Source organism: Capricornis sumatraensis, chromosome 15 (genome assembly GCF_032405125.1).
Source record: "Capricornis sumatraensis isolate serow.1 chromosome 15, serow.2, whole genome shotgun sequence".
Classification (NCBI taxonomy): Eukaryota; Metazoa; Chordata; class Mammalia; order Artiodactyla; family Bovidae; genus Capricornis; species Capricornis sumatraensis.
In genome coordinates, this window is record NC_091083.1 from 46,390,608 (window position 1) to 46,410,822 (window position 20,215).

The window sequence follows — 20,215 nt, forward strand, 5'->3', positions numbered from 1 at the left end:
AAAGGTTTAGATAAAATATTTAATTTGTGGTTTGTTAATTTTAGTTGCCTCTTAAAGCCATGAGACTGCATAATCAGAGATATTATGTTATACAATGAGATAGGGAAGTTAAGCTTCATGAGAACCCAGCATTAAGAAGGTGATTTTAAAAAAATATGGAGGAACCTGCAAAAGAGGCTTATAAGGCATGTGAAGCAGATGTTTGGAGAAAAAAGAGACCAATGCTAACAAGGGGACAAGTCAGGGAGGACTGAAACTGACCACTGGATTGGGCAGTTAACATTGGCAAGGTCAAGTGCAACTTTGATAGAGTGGTGAAGGCCAACTGTGAGGAGAATAAGTTCAAGAAATGGTGCAAGAAACCAGTGAGAAGCAGAGTATACAAAGTCTTCCAAGAATTTGCGTGACACTACCCTTCTGGCAGAAAGTGAGGAGGAACTAAAGAGCCTCTTGATGAAGGTGAAGGAGGAGAGTGAAAAAGTTGGCTTAAAACTCAACATTCAAAAACTGGGATTATGGCATCTGGTCCCATACGTTTATGGGAAATAGTAGGGAAAAAATGGAAACAGTGACAGACTTCATATTCTTGGGCTAAAAATCAATGTAGACTGTGGCCACAGCCATGAAATTAAAGACACTTGCCCCTTGGAAGAAAAGCTGTGAAAAGCCTAGACAGCATATTGAAAAGCAGAGACATCACTTTTCTGACAAAGGTCCATAGCGTCAAAGCTTTGGCTTTTCCTGTAGTCAGGTATGGATATGAGAGTAGGACCATAAAGAAAGTTGAGCACCGAAGAATTGACGCTGCTGAACTGTGGTGCTGGAGGACTCTTGGGAGTCCCTTGGACTGAAAGAAGATCAAACGAGTCAACCCTAAAGGAAATCCTAGTTCCAACCCTGATATTTATTGAAAGGACTGATGCTCCAATACTTTGCCACCTCATGCGAAGAGCTGACTCATTAGAGAAGACCCTGATTTTGGGCAAGATTGAAGGCAGGAGGAAAAGGGCCAACAGAGGATGAGATGGTTGGAGGACATCATTGACTCAATGGAAATGAATTTGGGCAAACTCTGGGAAGTAGTGAAGGACAGAGGAGACTGGTGTGCTGCAGTCTATAGGGTGGCAAAGAGTTAGACACAACTGAGCGACTGAACACCTCATTTATTGTCTTGTAGACTCTTCCGCCATCTTCAGAGACAGCACATCACATCTTGGAGTCCCTTTTCTAATGCTCCTATCTTCCCACCTTCTTTTCAACTATAACCCTCCCAGGTCCCAGGACTTCATGATTACTCTAGGGTGACCCAGGTAATCCAGGAACATCCCCAGTCGCATGGTTTTAATCACCTTTGCTAAGTAGTTCCCCGACCAGGTTCAAAACCCGTGTCCCCTGCAGTGGAAGCACAGAGTCCTCACCACTGGACCACCAGGGATGTTCCGGGTTCAGAAAGTTTTTTGCCCATAATTTCACCACATACATTTTGCACCCCTTTTCTTTTCTCCTCTTCTTCTGGAACCTCTATCATGTGAATGTTTTTATGTTCTATTCCCTAGTTAGAGAAGCATTCTTAATTACTATTCTGAATTCTGGTAAATGAATTATTTTGGTAAATTATTTATGTTATCTCTTTAGCAGATTTTTTCAGGTGTTTTTCTTAATGTTTCATTTGAGACAAATTCCTCTGTCTTCTCATTTTGCTTTACTTTCTCTGTCTCTATGAAATGAGGTGAAAAAGTTTCCTGATCTGTTCTTACAGGGGTGTGTCCTTGTGTGGATGCATCCTTGTGCAATCTGTGTGCCCAGAGGCTTTGGGGCAGAGCTGGAGCTGAGGTGGGCAGGGTCATCCATTCCCAGGGCGTGCTGGCAACTGTCACCTTGGTGGGAGGAGGTGGGGGAGGCAAGAACCAGAGCCCTGTGCTCACTGACTGTTCCAACCTTACTGGGCCAGACAGGTCCCAAGTGGCTGGAGCAGAAGCCATGAAGATTGGCCTCAACTTAATTCCACCCCTTGTAAGTGTGCACCCTCCTTCCCATCCCTGACACTGGCACTTTTGCCCCAGAGGGGAGCAGAGCTGGAGGAAGGCGTGCTGGAGAAGCCCCTGGCATGGATGGCTGTGCATGTGGTGCAACCCTGGCACACTTGTCAGAGCTCCAGACCCTGCTCCTCTGGCCCCTCTCTGATGGTTGCCCTGCCCCATCCATACATGAGTGTGTTCCTGTGTGTGTTCCTTTGTGAAGGTGTTCATAGTTGCGTACTTTAAACAATTTGTTTAACAAACAAGGCAAATACTCTTGGCAAATTTGTTCCTTGTCATGATTTTCCTTCATTAGTTTGCTTGGTATGCTCCTCAGTTCAGTTCAGTTCAGTTCAGTTCAGTCGCTCAGTTGTGTCCAACTCTTTCCGACCCCATGAATCGGCACGCCAGGCCTCCCTGTCCAACACCAACTCCCGGAGGTCACCCACACTCATATCCATCGAGTTGGTGATGCCATCCAGCCATCTTATCCTCTGTCATCTCCTTCTCCTCCTTCCCCCAATCCCTCCCAGCATCAGGGTCTTTCCTAGTCCTGGTTTTAGCCCGACAGGAAAACTGAGGGGTCTCAGTTCATTTCTGGTCAGCATCTTGCCTGGCCCATGGGTGGATTTCTGATTCTGGTGTATTTATGACTGTTTTTGAATGCTCTATGTTCCCTCCCCCCACCCCCACCCAAATCCACACCCCAGTTCTACTCAGGGTTTTATTAATACTTGGTCTAGTCTATGTTTCCCCCTTATTCCTTTGTCCTTGGCCCCATATATATATATATGGGCTTCCCCGGTGGCTTAGATGGTAGAGAATCTGCCTATACTGCAGGAAACCTGGGTTCAATCCCTGGGTCTGGAGGATCCCCTGGAGAAGGGACTGGCAACCCACTCCAGCATTCTTGCCTGGAGAATTCCATGGACAGAGGGGCCTGGTGGGCTATTGCACATAGGGTCGCAAAGAGTCAGACACGACTGAGCAACTAACACTCACTCCATATATATATATAGTCCCCCCACAGCTGTAATAGCCCCTCTAACTGCTCTTCAGTTTAAGTTTAGAGTTAAGTGGAACAGACAGCAATCTCCAAACAGCTCCCAAGTAGGTTGGAACATTGCACACAGGTTTTCTGTGATCGCTTTGGTTTGAGGGAGGCAACTGGGAGCTGATCAAGACTGCACCACTCCAGACAGACAGGAGGAGGGTACAGGTGAGTGATGCACAGTGAAATTCCTTGCCACACTCTGTTCTGAATTTTTCCTAATTGCCTGTTTACTTTGTTGCTGTCGATCTTTGTTTGACTGTTTTCCAGAACTCCTATGAGGTTTTTCAGCTGCTTTCTCTCTCTGTGTTCATCTTTTCTTGGGAGAATTTAGTCCTCCTAGCTCACCATTTTGCTGGCATCATAGTACATATTAAACTTTTGACTTCACAGTATAACCATGTAGCATTGCATGATATTTTCCCTTACTCTTCCTGAATTTGTCATAATCTAAGTTGTTTATAGGTTATTCTTTTATGAGTAATGCTGTAAGATAGTAAGTTAAATGAAACATGTGAAATATGTATCAGTTGTATTATGAGAGTACTCTAAATGTTATATAACTAAGGACAAGGTATAAGCACTCAAAGTCTGTTTGCACTTTGCATGTGGTGTCCTAAAGCTATTAAGAGTTAACCTCCAACAAGGACTTAGCCAATGTTTTGGTATCCTGTTCAAGATTTCACCACTGTAAGATATGTAAAGCAAAATAATTTTGCTGGTAGGAAATGTGAAAAAGGAAATTTATGTTCTTTTGAAGTTTTAATTCTTTATTAAGGGATAGCATTTTGAAAACTCTTTATTAAGCACTTTTGTATGTGAGTGTGTTTGTACTGTAAGGTAGTTGTTTCAACTGATGTTTGGTTGAGAGTGGCTTCATAATAGAAAAATAAAAAAGATTACTGTGTAGAGTTTCTTGTGCAGCTAATGATTAATAATTGTTCAGCACATCTCATCATTATTTGATACTTAAGGTTATATTGGTTAAAAAATCAAACAAGTTAACTGATTTCAATTCTCTTCTTACTCTATGGGCACTGGTTTAGTCATGCTGCTCCTACAACATATCAGCTAACATTTGGATCCTGCAGCTGGGTGTTATCTTCCTGTTATTTATAACTGTGAGGGAAGAAGAAAAAAAAATCAGTCTGCTTACTCAGAGGAGAAATAGGCAATGGATCCCAAAAGGCAAGTGAAGCTTAATGATGGCCACTTCATTCCTGTCCTGGGATTTGCAACCTATGCACCTCCAGAGGTAAGAGTAGTGGTTTGGGGTTGAGATATAAAAAATAGTGGATGTAACATGAGTGAAAGGGATGTGGGGTCTCAAGTCTTGATTCCCCATGTGACACGAGGAGAGTCATTTGGCTCATTAACCAGGCTAGAACCATGTCTTATGAAAGAGGAGAGAGCATCCAGTTTCCACTCTGCATCAAGGTCTGAGGTTGTGGTCACCTGCAGATTACTCTGGGTTCCCCTCTAGTTTCCATCTCTTTCCCAGTTTGGCAGAAGAGGTGAGACTTGGCCATCAAGATCACTGACTGTCAGTTGCTTTGTTTTGAGGGGGATTGCAATGATAGGGTTTCTCTTTATTTCATTACAGAACACTTTCTTTCTTTCAAAAAGACATGATCCAGAGAAGCATTTGAGATGGAAGGTCCTGAAGATGAGGTGACTGAAAAATAATGGGAGAGAATTGCTTTTCTACTGTGGGATACCTGCTCAGTGCCAGGGCAGAAACACTCCAGCTATGTTTTTCCCTGTACTTCTCTTTCTGCTCGGAAACTTCTTCTGATGGGAACTATAGTATCATTTGAGTGGGGAGGAGGATAAAACTGAGGGGATATATCACTGAGGGGATACACTACAGTCTTACAAGCCAGGTTTTGCAATGTATTCTTGGGTTTCATTGTGTGTTTTTATTAAAGTATAGTCTGAAGTGCTTGGGCATAAGTGGGGCTAGTGGACAAGCCTTTAGACTGGAAGGCAGAAGGTTGGCTGTCTGTCTTGTCTTTAGAGCATGTAATTGTCATGAGGGACTGGTCCTTAAACTTTGAGTCTCACCTTTTTCATCTATAAAACAGATAGAAATATCCAGAGACATTTTGGAAACAGAAGACAGGACTTTGTAGTACTCAGGGGGTCAGGGCAAGGAAGGGTCCAGGCTGTCAGTGAAATTCACTGGTTCATGGCTGAGTACATCCCCAAATGTCTGAGCATTTAAGAAAAACCAGGAGCAGACACAACAGAGGGAAGTTAGACCAAATCTAACTTTGGTCTAATGTAATCTCTCCTTGAAGTAGGAAAGATTCTCAATCACATAAAAAGAAATGGAGAACCTGTACTGGAGAAGGATTCCAAATGGGTCACAGCCACAGCCGCGCCTCACGGGGGGAGACTAGGCGATCCTGGTCCACATCCCGGGAAAGAACACAGGCGCAGAGAAAGGTCCCGGTCCCGGGAGCGAGATCGGAGAAGAAGCCGCTCTTGCTCCCCACACAGAAGGTGTTCCAGGTCCCCAAGACGACATAGATCCACATCTTCCCTTCTCGACTGAAAGAAAGAAGAGATGAGGAGAAGAAAGAAACAAAGAGCAAAGAACGGCAGATAACTGAGAAAGACTTAGAGGGCAAAACAGAGGAAGAAATAGAAATGATGAAGTTAATGGGATTTGCCTCCTTTGACTCCACAAAAGGGAAAAAAGTGGATGGCTCTGTAAATGCCTATGCCATAAATGTATCTCAGAAGAGAAAGTATAGGCAGTACATGAATCGATAAGGTGGATTCAACAGAACTTTGGATTTCATTGCATGAAATGAATGAAGTTTTGAAGAATGATGTTTTTTCCCTCATCTTGATCAGAACAGTGAATTTTTGTATTTAATATGCATCAAAACAGGATCATAGTCCTTCCTCCTTGTAAATAAGAAAATTTTATTTATGATGTTTGTAGTTCACTTACCCTGCCTCAAAAAAAGAGGTTAAATATTACATTTTTTTCCTTTAGGAAATATTGTTTGGGGTAGTCATCAACCCCATTTTTTGGTCCTTATTCCTATGGAAACTATATGTCTTCCTCTTGGATGCTCTTTATGACTTTTTATTGGGAACTCATGTACACCTATGGTGGATTCATGTTGATATATGGCAAAACCAATACAGTATTGAAAAATAAAATAAAGTAAAAAAAAACACGTAAAAGTAATTTGGAAGTAAGTTTCTCAAATAAAGCAATAATTTCTAAAAAAAAAAAGAAATGGAACATTTATTTAGCATTATAAACAAAATAATCCTGTCATTTGTAACCATACAGATGAACTGGGAGAACATTAAGCTAAGTGAAATAGCCAGAAATAGAAAGAGAAATACTACATGATATCTTTATAGGTGGATTCTCTAAAAGTGGAACTTGTATAAGCAGATAATAGAGAAATAGTGACCAGAAGCTGGTGTCAAGGCTGGGAAAAATGGAAAGATGTTGGTCAATGGTATAGATCTTCAGTTATAGGATGAATAAGCCTGAGCAACTGATGTATAGCATAGTGACTATAGTTAAAGATAATGTGCTATAACTTTAGATTTTGTTAGATTAGATTTTAAGTCTTACAAACAACCTTAATAGTTAGCTATGGGAGGTGATGAATCTGTTACCTAGCTTGATTGTGATGATTATTAACTATGGATTCTTATATGAGAACATCACTTTGTACACCTTGAATAGATACAGTTTTATTTGGTGTATTCTGTGTAGTTTCACTGGTAGACAGAGGTCTCAAATGCTTTCACTTGGTTTCCTGCTGCTTTTACCAGGCACCTTATATCTTTGTATATAAGTATACATCTCACAGCATAAATGCTACCCATGACTACAACTTAATCTGAGTCTTTTGACTTCTAACAGCAAACCACTGAACCTGGAGGTGTTCTTGGGTCCTCTGAGGTCAGCAATCAACCACTGGTTGCCTGGGGTTGAAGGGTTCCTGGGTGTCCATGGAATAACTCACCAGGAATGTTCAGGGAGACTATCATGGGCTCCTCACCACACACATAGAGCTAACCAAAGTCACAGAGAGAAGTCAATCCTTGGGAAGATCAAAGCTTGTGCCTTTGCAATCTCTTAATCATGTGGATATTCAACATTTTTGTTTATGTAGACTGCTAAGAGTGAAGCTCAGGAAGTCACCCAATTTGCTATAGAGGTTGGGTTCCACCATATTGACTGTGCTCATGGTACCAAAATGAAGAGCAAGTTGGCCAGGCCATTCGAAGCAAGATTGCAGATGGCACTGTGAAGAGAGAAGACATATTCTACACTTCAAAGGTGCTATGCATGTTGTGTGTGAACATGTATGCAAGTGATTGTGCCAAGGTGACAATTATATAATAGGATCAATTTTGGGGGGATCTACGCTTATTGGTAAATTCCTAAAGTATTAGAATTCCCTGGTGGTTCAGTGGTTAAGAGTTGGTGCTTTAATGCTATGAGCCCAGATTTGATCCTTGGTCAGGGAAGTAATATTCCACAAGCTTCACAGTAAGGCAAAAAAAGAAAACAAAACCTGCAGTATTATTAATAAAACTTCCATTCTTTAATCTCTGCAGCTTTGGTTAACTTCCCTTCGACAAGAGTTGGTCCGACCAGCCTTGGAAAAATCACTGAAAACTCTTCAACTGGGCTATGTTGATCTCTATATTATTCATTTTCCACTGGCTGTGAAGGTTGGAAATATGTTTGATCACATCAATTTTGTTTCTTGTGTTAGAGTGTGCATCAACTTGCATGGATGGTTGAATTAAGATTTGTCTTAGTAGGTTGAAGGGACAATTACACTGGAGTAGAATCTCGCAAACAATAATTTGTGATCATCTTTTTACTGAGCTTCTTTGAATCCCTTACATGCCTCCCAGAGAAAGGAGTTAATAATCTGAGTCTCTGCCAGAAAAACTCGAGGAAGTAGAAGCAGGCCAGTTCTGCACACAGTCCTGAATATGACTCCTGGGTCCCTGGGGATTTCATGAACCAAGAGTTTGGTGCAGCCGTGATGAGCATGACACTCCCCTACATTGAACATGATGAGTTTCTCTTGTCTTTCACCCTTTCAAGTTGAGCATATTTGGTGGTGCTCCCTCTGGGTGTGTCTAAACTTTGTTCCTTTATAAGGACTTGGGAGAGATTGCCTCCTCTCTTGCCCGACTTCATAATGAGGTCTGTAGACTGCACTTAGCTGTTAAGAATGGTTTACTGAGAACTCTTGATTTCAAGTTACAAAAAGCAGCTCAAACCATCTGATACACAATAGCTTAGTGGACTATGTAGATGACAAGTCATAGCCACAGACAGACTGGGGATTCGCAGTACTCTTCAGAAATGTCTCCTAATTTCTACTAATTTCTATGTCTTATCAGGATGTTACTCATCGTTTGCTTATTTTTTACTGAAAAATTTCCACTGATGGAAAATATGACCTTGGGGCAGCTCAAGGTTCACGGCCATGAACATTTGAGACCCTCGATCTTCCACAATGGTCTCAAAGACCATTGATCTTTGAGACCCTGATCTTCCACAATCCATACCAACTTAAGGAGAGCCTTGCTGGTTCATGTGCCTGCCCTAGGGCATCTGATGCTCAGAGAGAAAAGGAAATCTGATTAGCCCAGGTCAAGGTTGAAATTTTTATTCTGGAAATAAAGCCATGTAACTTACTGCCATTCTCAGATCAGAGATATTTCAAAAGAGGGCAGTACAAGAACAGACAAAATTCACAGAAGTCACTTGAAGTCCTTTTTAGGACCTAGAAAAATTGTACTTATTACAACATGTTTTGAGTGTAGAAAAGTAGAATAAGCCTCCCTCCTAAAGACCTTGCTTACATCTCCATATGCAATCACTTTGCAAATATTAGTATCTAGAAAGTTGTAAACCTACCTCATGTAGGTTTAATCCCAGGTGCCTGGAAGCCTTGCTAAATGCAGAGAAATGGTTTTGTGACATGTCTAAAATGACTGCTTCTATTCCAGCCAGGGGAGGAATTATACCCAAAAGATGAAAATGGAAAACTGATAGCTGACTCAGTGGGTCTCTGTCACACATGGGAGGTGAGTTCCAAGAGTAGGGAGTTAAAGGAGGAGCCAGGAGAGGGGAAACCTCCATCAGTTCTTCTGCCTGTGAGAATGGGCTGTGGGCCATCAGACTCAGCAGGTCATGAACTCTAAGGGATGTGATGCTGGGGTTGTGGGGAGGGAACCATTGCTGAAATGTTCACAGAGAGGAACAGGAGAATCTGGGACAGTGAGACAGATATCTATTTCCTTCCATGTGACATGTGCTCTCCAGGGTTTTCCAAGGAGGAGATGGCAGTTCTCCTTTTTGTGTCATGTCATTCTTCCCCTCTTTCCTTCTTGATAATTAATGCTAATTCTTTCTGGATGACACTTTTTACAGGTACTTTTTCAGCTTTTATTCTTGTTCTATTGCCCATTCCAAGTGATTTTTCAGCACCCATCTGTCCCCAGGCCCTGGAGAAGTGTAAGGATGCAGGGCTGACCAAGTCCATTGGGGTGTCCAACTTCAACCACAAGCAGCTGGAGAAGATCCTGAACAAGCCAGGGCTCAAGTACAAGCCCGTCTGCAACCAGGTGAGCAGCTCGGCTCCTCCCCCTCCTGCTCTTCACAACCTCCTTCTTGCCCTGGAGCTTGATTGTCTGTCCTCTCCTCCTGTTCATCTGACCTTTGTGGGTCAGAGGATTCTAGAGAGCAGAGCCTCTGTCTGGACTTTCTGAATGAAATCCATAATGATATCTCTGATAAAGTCTGGGTTGATAGGTGTGGAAGGCTTCCTGGTAAATTGTGGGTAGAATCCAGAGCTAGAGGAAGGAGGCATTTCCCTGAGATGGAGGGATGACTAGACAGAGGGTGAAAGTGGCTTGGAGCGAACTGCAAGCAAGAAGGAAGACCATGAAAACCTGGAATGGATTCATGTTGAGGTTTGACAGAAACCAGCAAAATTCTGTAAAGCAATCATTCTTCAGTAAAAAATAAATTAATAAAAAAACCAATACAATATTGTAAAGTAAAAAAATTAGAAAATAAAGAATAAAGCCAAAAAAGAAAAAAGCTGGAATGGGAAGTAATAAAGAGACAAATCAGCTGAGATGGGTTTTAAGCATTTGTGTGCAGTTCTGTTGGCTGTATCCAAAATCTTGGTGGCTCAGCATTTATGAGTCTCAACAGGGAGCACAGAACAGAAAAATGTGCTGGAGATGATGGAAATCATCCAGGTTACAGGGTCAATTTAAAGGCTCATGGTGATGCTAACATTACATGAAATATTTACTCAGAAGCATTTACTGAAATGTAGAGCCCACGTTTTGATTATTCAGTCTTAGACTGGTTTTCCCATCCATGTCTATCATAAATTAACTGTACACACACACTTTTGTCTATTTCTCTCTTGGTGTTGATATTTCCAGCTTACATCTTTTTCTGTCACATTAATACCTTTCCATATAATCTGACACTCTTCTCTGTTGACATTCTACAGATGGAATGTCACCCTTATCTCAACCAGAGGAAACTGCTGGATTTCTGCAAGTCACATGATATCGTTTTTGTTGCCTATGCTGCTCTGGGATCCCAACGACTAAAAGAATGGTATTGAACCCTCATGAAGACAACAAGGAGTTTATGTAAAATTCAATTTTTGATAAATAGTGTAAATCATATATTACTCAGATAACTCATAGACACAGTGTATAAGCAGGGAGGGATGGAATGAATCCTTCTCTTTTATCTTCCCATCACCCAGCCAATTTTTCTACATTGTATTAGACTGTTGACCCATAAATAACAAATGTATGCATTAAAATCTATATAGAATCCCTTAGTTGAAACCAGAGACACAAGCTCATATCATGATTTACTTATTTATTCAACAAAGAACATATTTCTAAAAATACATGTCTAAACCTCACATATCTTTTATCTAAAATTGGGATAATAATATGTAACTTCCAGGTCTATCATGATAACAAATTTCAATATGAGCCATTTTTGTAAACATATATAGAAAATTGCATAATATAAATAATGATGAAATGAATAGTTCTATATTTTGGACTATTCAACTTGTATCAATACCTGTGAAATGTGACAATTAAAAAAATTTCCCAGTCTGTTTCCATCACTATTTCTTTTCATGCCATTGTACAAGCTTTAGAGCTATGAATGGAGAGACACAACAAATGAGAATTAAAAAAGGAAAATAAAATCCACGAGTTTGGCAGTTCTGGTCTCACTCAAACATACATCCAAATGACTGGGAGAACTTTGTAAACACAGATTAGGAGGTGCCACCGTTGAGGTTCTGATTCAGTGTGTCTGCATTTAAGCTGGGAATTTGTATTTCTAACAAGATCCCCAGTAATGCTGATGCTCTTAGTACATGGACCACAGTTTGAGAAGCACTGGTATAGAGTGGACATACTTGATCTGTTTGGTGAAAGTACTCAGAAACTGAGTACTTAGTCTCAGCTCCTCAACATTTCTGAATTTCCTTCCGGGGTGAACCTGGACTGCCCATTCTCTTGGAGGACCCGGTTCTTTGTGCCATTGCCAAAAAGCACAAGCAAACCCCAGCTCTGGTTGCCCTTCGCTACCAGATACAACATGGGGTTGTGGTTCTGGCCAAAAGTTACAACAAGAAGTGGATCAAAGAGAACATACAGGTGATGAGTTGGGCTGTGGGCAGAGGGGTCCTAAGGAACATCCTTCACGAGGGTCATTCTTTGTCTGTCTCTCAAGACTTTCCTTGAATCAAGACAAGTTACCAGTTCTTCCCCATGCATGAATGTGTTGTGTGTGTTCCTGGTGATTTTCGCCTCCGGATGTGGCAACAGGAGAGGCGGCATGGCTGGAGAGGGTTCAGGTTGGACAGAAAACAGAGATTTTGGTTTCGGAGTTATGTCAGCCATTTATTCTGTCATCTTGTGCAAATAACATCTTATTTTCTTTGTTCTCAGTTGATGAAATTGCAATATGTGATTTTTTTTAGACCATTTGAACTGCTCTAACAAAATATCACTGATTGGGTGGCTGAGGAAAATTGAAATTTATTTCTCACAGTTTTGAAGCTGGAGATCTGAGTCAGGGTTCCTGTGTGGTCAGGTGAGGGCCTTCATCCAGGTCACAGGTTTCTCTTTGCATCTTAATATCATGGAGGGGGCAACAGAGCTCTCCCAAGTCTCTTATATGAATATGCTATTTTAAAATCTCATTCATGAGAGCTCCACTATCATGACCTTTCAATGACTCCATTTCTAACAACATCAAAATGTAATTTTCAGTTCGGTTCAGTTCAATCGCTTAGTCGTGTCTGACTCTTTGTGACCCCAGGGACCACAGCATGCCATACCTCCCTGTCCATCACCAACTCCCAGAATTTACCCAAATTGATGTCCATTGAATTGGTGATACCATCCAACTATCTCATCCTCTGTCGTCCCCTTCTCTTCCTGCCCTCAATCTTTCCCAGCACCAGGGTCTTTTCAAATGAGTCAGCTCTTTGCATCAGGTGGCCAAAGGATTGCAGTTTCAGCTTCAACATCAGTCCTTCTAGTGAACACCCGAGAGTGATCTCCTTTAGGATGGACTGGTTGGATCTCCTTGCAGTCCAAGGGAGTCTCAAGAGTTTTCCAGTACCACAGTTCAAAAGCATCAATTCTTCGGCGCTCAGTTTTCTTTATAGTCCAACTCTCACATCCATACATGACCACTAGAAAAACCATAGCCTGGCGAGACAGACCTTTGTTGGCAAAGTAACGTCTCTGCTTTTTAATATGCTGTCTAGGTTGGTTATAAACTTCCTTCCAAGGAGTAAGTGTCTTAATTTCATGGCTGCAGTCACCGTCTGCAGTGATTTTGGGGCCCAAGAAATAAAGTCAGCCGCTGTTTCCACTGTTTCCCCTGTTTCCCCATCTATTTGTCATGGAGTGATGAGACTAGATGCCATAATCTTAGTTTTCTGAATGTTGAGCTTTAAGTCAACTTTTTGACTCTCCTCTTTCATAAAGAGGCTCTTTAATTTTTTTCACTTTCTGCCATAAAGTTGGTGTCACCTGCATATCTGATGTTATTGATATTTCTCCCGGCACTCTTGATTCCAGCTTGTGCTTCTTCCAGCCCAGCATTTCTAATGATGTACTCTGCATATAAATTAAATAAGCAAGGTGACAATATACAGCCTTGACAGACTCCTTTTCCTATTTGGAAGTTTGGGGGCACAAAAATTATAGCAGCAAACTTTAACCCCCAAACCATCATGGTTTTATTTTGCTTTTCCCTTAATATTATAGGGTTTCATCTTCACACATTTGTACTTCTTGAATTTCTCTTTGTGAAGCTCCTCTTCAAGACTTTGTCCACTTTAGCTAGGTTGTTTCTCTTTTGATTTATTTGTAGGAGACCATTATTGTACCCATAGTCACAGCTATACAGGAAACTCTCCCCATTTTCAGGATTTAATGCAGAGATCATTTCTGTGTCTCTTGATTCTGTATTTTGACAATCAGCTTGAACTCAGCTCAGCTGCTGTCCTCTTAACTGCTCTTGCTCATGCATTTGCAGCTCAGTGCAGAGCAGCTCAGCAGTTTTGCTTTAGCCAGTGGGTATGACTCTTGTCAGAGGAGACTGCACACTTCTCCATGTAGTTTTACATGTATATTTGGCTAGACTGTGGTCAACTAACCTGGTTATCACATCAGCACAGTACTATGACCCATAGTCAGTGAATGGAAAAAAACATATTCTTCATTTCTAGACTCAGAACTGACTCATCAATTCTGGCAAAGTTCACTGCCCAATGTTACAGGCCCATCTAAGTCAAGGTCAAGTGTATGGTCCCCTAAAAAACTGTTTCTGTGTTTACATTCAAATTTGGCCCTGCAATACACCTAGAATTGGTTTTCCAATATAATATCAAAATGGTTACATATATGTTTATTAAGTGGAAATCTAAGACAGCAAGGATACCAAATCAATCTAGCCTAAAGGAAATCAACCTTGAATATTCATTGGAAGGACTGATGTTGAAGCCGAAGCTCTAATACTTTGGCCACCTGATGTGAAGAGCTGACTCATTGGAAAAGACCCTGAAGCTGGAAAAGATTGAGGGCAGAAGGAGAAGGGGGAGACAGAGGATGAGGTGGTTGGATGGTATCACCAACTTGATTGACATGAATTTGAGCAACTCTGTGAGTTGATGATGAACATGGAAGCCTGCCTTGCCACAGTCCAGTGTGTCACAAACAATTGGATATGACTTAGCAACTGAATAAAAACAACATGTCCATATTTTCCAGATTTTCATTGTCAACTCTGTCATATATAGAGAGCCTTTAAGTACATTTCTGGCCTCTTTCATTTAACTATTCATTTTTCTGTACTGTGTTATTAAATTGTAAAGTAAGTCTTATTTCCAGAATGGTAAATTCTTCAACCAGTCCATCCTAAAGGAAATCAGTCCTGAATATTCATTGGAAGGACTGATGCTGAAGCTGAAACTACAATACTTTGGCCACCTGATGCGAAGTGTTGACTCTTTGGAAAAGACTCTGATGCTGGGAGGGATTGGGGGCAGGAGGAGAAGGGGAGGACAGAGGATGAGATGGTTGAATGGCATCACTGACTCAATGGACATGGGTTTGGGTGGACTCCGAGTGTTGGTGATGGGCGGGGAAGCCTGGTGTGCTGCAGTTCATGGGATAGCAAAGAGTCAGACACGACTGAGCGACTGAACTGAACTAAACTTAAGAATGTCTTGGCTGCTTTTTAATAGTTCTTTTATTTAAAATTTGGTATCACTTTACTGACTTCTACAGGAGAATGTGTATGTCAGTCTTTGATTCATGTTGCATTGAAACACTAGATCATTTCATAGAAAACAAATTTCTTTACAAAACTGAGCTATTCATTTCATGATTATGATGTGAACTTTTAATATTTTAGGTGTTCTTTAATGTTTAAATTTTCATAACTTTATCTACAAAAGCATTTACATAAAGTTTCTTTTAGATTTATTCATAGGTAAAGAGTGAGTTTGATATCAGATTCTTGGATAGGCTTTTGCAAGGAAGACTCCTCCCCACACAGCTTCAATGCAATGCTGTCACACTTAGGGCATGTTGGGGAGCGTGAAGCAGTCTAATGTTTGTTCAGGTGCAGGTACTGAGTCAGGAGTGTCCAAAGACAAAAGGGTATTTTAGTACATTTCTTTTCTTTCTGAAGTGATTGACTTAGAAAGATAAGGGACTGAGGCACTGTAATGTTTGTGAAGTGGACAGAGAAGGAGTTGTGGGAAGGAGAGGTGAGAACTCAGCAGAGGGTCCCAGGTTTGTTCACTTGGAAGCTGAGGACAGACACAGCTTCCCTGTCCCCTCTTCTTGTCTCCATCCAGCTGGAAAGTCCTCCAGTCCCCAGGGGGAGGCCAACTTCTTGGGGGAAAGGTAATGTGATTCTTCTTCCCTCCCAGGTGTTTGACTTTGAACTGACTCCAGAAGACATGAAAGTGATCGATGGCATCAATAGAAATATAAGATACTATGAATTTCTACTGTAAGTGACTTGCAGATGTTTCACACACGTTTTTTTTTTTTTCCTGTAGAAGGCAGATCAGTAGGGCAACTAAACTTTTAAAAACTTGATTCTAGGAAGACAGTCCTGATTCTAGCATAGGAACCAACTAGAGTCTTCCTGCCGGCCTCAAAGCAGAGGTTTCCTCTTGGGCTCTGTGTCTGACCAACAGAAATGATTGGGACCTAGGACAGCCCATCAGTAAAATTCTCAGAGTTGACATCGCGGTGATTTCACTACTTTGTGCCCCTAATCTCTGTGCCTGGTGCACCTCCTCTCAGGGCCGAGGGACCCAGTAAACACAGAGGGCACAGTGCCAGCAGCCCACTATTCTTACAGGGACCTGTGAACGTGTTTAATTCTTTTTAGATCAGGATAAAATGCTTATATTAATAAAAACTGTATAATAATGAATCCTTTCTGGATTCCGTTCATGTTTTGTTGTTGTTGTTTAGTTGCTTAGTTGTGTCCAACTCTTTGGACCCATGGACTGTAGCCTGCTAGGCTCCAGGGTCCATGGGATTTCCCAGGCAGGAATACTGGAGTGGGTACCCATTTTCTTCTCCAAGTTATCTTGCCAATCACTGAACCCAAGTCTCCTGCTTGGCAGGTGGATCTTTTATCACTGACCACCTGGGAAGCCCCCATTCATGTTATTCCTAACACAATGATAAATCACCTTGCTGATACTTTTTTATGAAGGAAGGTCCTACGAAGGCCAACCCTCAACAGTTTTGAGAAGTCACATGGGCCTGCTTCCACCCCATCTCCTAAGGGTCTGGTGGATTTTCTCCCTTACAGGTATTTCTTCTCCAAGACACAATCCATTTCTTTCAAATTAATCTCTTCCTTCATTGATCTTTTTTCCCTGTTACAATTCCCATGTCCTCATCCTTGTTAGCTCACCAAGCTGAATTACCAGTAGATCATGAGTTTAACTGACCCTCCAGTGAAAGACTGCTGTGTCCTTAACAGGACACACTGAGGTAAGATCATCTGGGTCTCTCTGGTTTCTTGAGTGAAGACTCACTGCAGTTTAGCCTTTATCCAGCAGAAGTCCATCCCCTGGGGAGCCCCCACCTGCTTGCCTTTGACTTAGTCACTAACATAGAATTCTAGCTGCCTCATCACTGCAGGAGAATGTCAGGATTGAAGAGACAGAAGAGAAATTTGGAAAGGAGTTTAGAGAGGAGGGAATGCAAATTATTGGTACAGCGAAGATTTTGTTTGAAGGGAAAGATTTCAAAATTCTCTCTATTGTTTGTAAAACTATATCACAATTCTGATAAAATACATGATAAATGAAAAAATGGTGGAGACTCACTTTTCTGTCCTTAAAGACTTTTAAGTATAATTCTATCTTCTTCATTAGGCTGTGAATGGCTAGACTTATTCCTCTTTGTGGGCTCAGGTCAACAGCACAGCTCCTGGCCCTTGGAATTGCTCAGAATGCACTCTTTAATGAATTGAACTGAAAAGGACAAGTTTAGAAAGAAAAGTAGAAACATGGAAAAAAAGAAAACAATAGTTATACTAATTACTGGGTAACTAATGTTTTAATACATCAAATACATCCTTGATATTTAAGAAAATATCAAAGCCACTTTGTGCTGTATGATTATTCAGGTGACTGTTGTATCTCTCCAATAGAGTGGAATTTCCTTAATGAAGACAGTCTGTATTTTTGGGGATGCTCGGTATCTGCTTATTCATGGATGTGCGAAAAAAGAGCAGCTAGTTTGTTCGCTATGATCCTTCTCATTGTCTAGGGACGGAAGTTCCATGAAGGGGCTGAAATGACCTCCAGAGTTAGCCCCAGGTCTTGCGCCCTCTTAAAATTGTAACCTGAGTCAAACTACCTCTCACTGTGGAGTGACGAATACACGTCAGTGTTGGGACTGGACGTGCAGGTGCCATGAAAACATGGAGCAGACACCTGATGTATGTTTGTTGGGGGAGAAGGAGGGATGTGTTAGTAGATTTTGAATTTTAGCCCATCCTGACTGCACTCACAGAGTAATGCTCTCTATGACAACATGACAGAATTAATAAATGAATCCTCCTCCTTCTCTTTCAGTGGTATCAGTCACCCTGAATAGCCATTTCTTGAAGAATATTGATTCTCGGGTCTCACTGTGGTTCTTTAAGAATTTCTTGCTTCTGGGGCTGTGAAGAGGATTTTTGTAAGTGGTGAAGGTGCTTAAATGAAGTGTCTCAACTTTTGAAAATGCCTTTCCGTGTGAAAAAATAAACAGTTTATGAAACAATTAAAACTTCAAAGTAAGAATGCTCTTTTTTTCCCCTGATAATTAAAAAAAATTACAGGAAATTTGGAAAGTAAAAGAGAAATGATAGAAAATAAAGATAAGCTGTAATTCACCATTATATAATACTTTGGTACATTTTCCTTATAGAATCCTATACAAATTTGTGTGTATGATATTTACAAAGACAAATACTCTTCAATCTATAGGCTATATACTTTTCAACTTAGCATAATCATCTTGGTAAGCTAAAATATGATTTAAAAAATCCAGTATTATATTTTGCTCTCTGTAAAGCAGCATATCTGATTCATTTATTTAATTTCTTAATTGTCTGCCCATGCTTAGCATTTTGATAAATATGTACATATTTTACCATCCCTTCATTGGTTGTCATTTATTCATTCATTCAGCAAAATTTTATTTAACATTCTTTAGTAAGACATTGTTTTATCAATAAATATTAACTAAATGAGAAATCCTTGAGTTTATTGTCCAGTGGAGGATGGGACAGTGAATGTCATCAGGAGAATTTAGCTGTTAGAAATGGGTAAGTGCCTGTTGAGAAAATCCTGCACAATCTCTCACATTTCTGTCCATCTGTTAGGCAGAGACACCAACTACCCTTAATCCCACACAACTTTTCATTTGTATAAGAAACAGCCTTGAAACATAGAGACAGTGCTTCTTGCTTTTCTCTGGAACAGAAAATGTTAAATCCAGGAAGGAAGAATGTTCATGTAACATTTGAGGGCCAGCAAGTTGGCTGATGTGGATGGAGTTTAGTGAGGGAAGCAGAGAGGAGTTGAAGACAAGCCAGAGAGCCAGTGGGGCCATGGGGTCTGTGTCATGTGGGTTTTCAAGAGGTCTTTACTCTGAGAGAAGTGGAGAATGATATTTTGGTTTTGAGCACAGTAGTTACATGAGCTGACATGTTTTCAAAAAAATCACTCTGGTTGTTATGTTTAGAAGAAAAAGAGGAGAAAGAGCCCCTTTTTAGGACTCTACAGGAATTTAGGTGAGAGGTAGTGTTGGCTGGAACCACAGAAGGAACATTAAAAATGGCCAGAGGTATTGGAATAGGAACTTATTTTAGGGTCAGCATTAACTAGACTGCTAACATGTTGGACATATGGTGAAAGGTAAAAGGGAATCAAAGTTGACTCCAGGTGCTTGTGTTTAAGTAACAGGAAATGCAGATGCCATTTTCTCAGATGGAGACAATTCAGGGAATCTCATTTTTGTGGGAAGATCATGAGTTCAGTTATAGATATGCATCTTTCAAATGCCTTTAGGTATCCAAGTGAAGATGAATGCATAGAGTTGGACACGCAAGTCAATTAGAGGAAAGGTTTAGACAAAATATTCATATCTGAAATTTGTCAAATATAGTCTCTTGAAGCCATGAAACTAACCAGTCAGAGATATTATATTATACAGTGAGTGTGGTCGGACAGGGAAGTCAAGCTTCATGAGCAATAAGCATTAAGAAAATCCTTAAAACAAATAAACAAACAATCAAAAACTGAAGGAACCATCAAAAGAGGCTGAAAAGGATCAGTGGGTGAAGTAGGAGGGACTGTTCTTAGAAGGCATGTGAAGTAAGTCTTTGCAGGAGAAAAGAATCCAGTGCTTTCAATGAGTCAAGTAAGAGAAGATTGAAAATGGACCACTGGATTCAGCAGTTAACCTTGGCAGGATCAAGTGCAGCTTTGATAGAGTAGTGAAGGCAAACCCTGAGTAAAGTTGGTTCAAGAAATGATGTGAAGAGACCAATGTGGAACTGAGTATACACAGTTTTCAAAGACTTTGTTGTAATGAGGACCACGGAATCAGTCAGTCACTAAGGAAGAAAGTGGAATCAAAAGACAAGGTTCCTGTGTTTGGGGAGATGACCACCTGTCTCTGAGGTCAGAGGAACATTCCAGTAAAGAGTAAAACTCGTGATGCTGCAGATGGAGGTGGGGCTGACTTGAGCCACATCTGTCTTAGTTAACACTGTTCTTATAACAAATGACCAAAAACTTTGTGCTTTGAAACAACACCAAGGTATTCATTTACATATCTGTAGGTCAGAAATTCAAAATACAGTTCTGAGGTCTGAAATCAAAGTGCCAGCAGGCTTGTGGTCTCTTCTGGAGTTTATAGGGGAAATCCATTTTGTTGCTTTATCCAACTCCTAGAGAACAGGTCTTGGGTTGTTGGAAGAGTGTGTTTGGTAAGACCACAGTGTTCTCTTGGTAATACTCTGTTATCC

At 40.9% G+C, this 20,215-nt stretch overlaps 2 pseudogenes; both read left to right on the forward strand.

The window, feature by feature from the left end:
- Positions 1 to 4,243: 4,243 nt before the first annotated feature.
- LOC138091821 (dihydrodiol dehydrogenase 3-like) lies at positions 4,244 to 17,814 on the forward strand (annotated as a pseudogene).
- On the forward strand, positions 5,431 to 5,883 carry LOC138091822 (U4/U6.U5 small nuclear ribonucleoprotein 27 kDa protein pseudogene; annotated as a pseudogene).
- Positions 17,815 to 20,215: the final 2,401 nt, after the last annotated feature.